This window comes from Mastomys coucha, unplaced genomic scaffold (genome assembly GCF_008632895.1).
Source record: "Mastomys coucha isolate ucsf_1 unplaced genomic scaffold, UCSF_Mcou_1 pScaffold21, whole genome shotgun sequence".
NCBI classification, from domain to species: Eukaryota; Metazoa; Chordata; class Mammalia; order Rodentia; family Muridae; genus Mastomys; species Mastomys coucha.
Genome location: NW_022196904.1, coordinates 121,477,231 through 121,478,335, shown reverse-complemented (window position 1 = coordinate 121,478,335; position 1,105 = coordinate 121,477,231). Strand labels below are relative to the sequence as shown.

General features: G+C 38.2%; 1 non-coding gene across 1 annotated transcript; it reads right to left on the bottom strand.

Moving 5' to 3' along the window:
- Window positions 1–288: 288 nt before the first annotated feature.
- LOC116104204 lies at window positions 289–395 on the bottom strand. The gene has a single exon (XR_004123740.1). It is a non-coding gene; the product is annotated as a U6 spliceosomal RNA (small nuclear RNA).
- Window positions 396–1,105: the final 710 nt, after the last annotated feature.

Sequence of the window (1,105 nt, the reverse complement as noted above, 5' to 3'; positions counted from 1 at the left end):
ATTTGCATTTTCCTGATGACTAAGGATGTTGAACATTTCTTTAGGTGCTTCTCAGCCATTCGGTATTCGTCAGTTGAGAATTCTTTGTTTAGCTCTGTACCCCATTTTTAATAGGGTTATTTGGTTCTCTGGAGTCTAACTTTTTGGGTTCTTTGTATATATTGGATATTAGCCCTCTATCGGATATAGGATTGGTAAAGGTCTTTTCCCAATCGGTTGGTTGCCATTTTGTCCTATTGACAGTGTCCTTTGCCTTATAAAAGCTTTACAATTTTATGAGGTCCCATTAAAAATATGAAACGGTTGACGAATTTGTGTGTCATCCTTGTGCAGGGGCCATGCTAATCTTCTCTGTATCGTTCCAATGTTAGTATATATATTGCTGAATTGAGCACTACTTTTTTTTTTTTTTTTTTACCAGTAATATTTAGCTTTAACCCTAGGTCTCTGGGCTATTTAGTCTCTGTTTTTTGATCACCCAAGCAGTGCTAGGAATTGGTTCTATCTCATGGAGTGGGCCGTAAGTCAAGTCAGACATGGGTTGGTTACTCCCATAAGCTTTCTGCCACTATTGTCTTAGCATATTTTGCAGGGAGGACAGCATTGTAGATCAAAGGCTCTGTCTTAGTAGAGTTTCCGTTGCTTTAAAGAGGCACCATGACCAAGGCAACTCTTAAAAGGAAAGCATTTGATTGGGGCTGGCTTACAAGTTCAGAGTTTTAGTCCATTATCATGATGGCAGGAAGCATGGCAGTGTGCAGTCATGCATGGGACTGGAGAAGCAGCCAGGAGTTCTACATCTTGATCTGAAGGCAGTCAGGAGAAGACTAAATCTCACAGACTGGGCAGAGCTTCAAGCCCATCACCACAATGATGCACTTTCACCTACAAGGCCACACCTCCTTTTTTTTTTTTAAACTTTTATTGCGTTATGATGAGAAAAGTTACATGATTTCAATTTATCTGAATTTGTTAACATTTAAAAACATATTTTAAATAAATAGAATTAAATCATATTCTTGTTTCCCTTTTGTACTCCCACTCCTCCCAGAGACCCCCTTCAATACCTACAATATCTTTTTGTCATATTCCTTAAAATTTATAA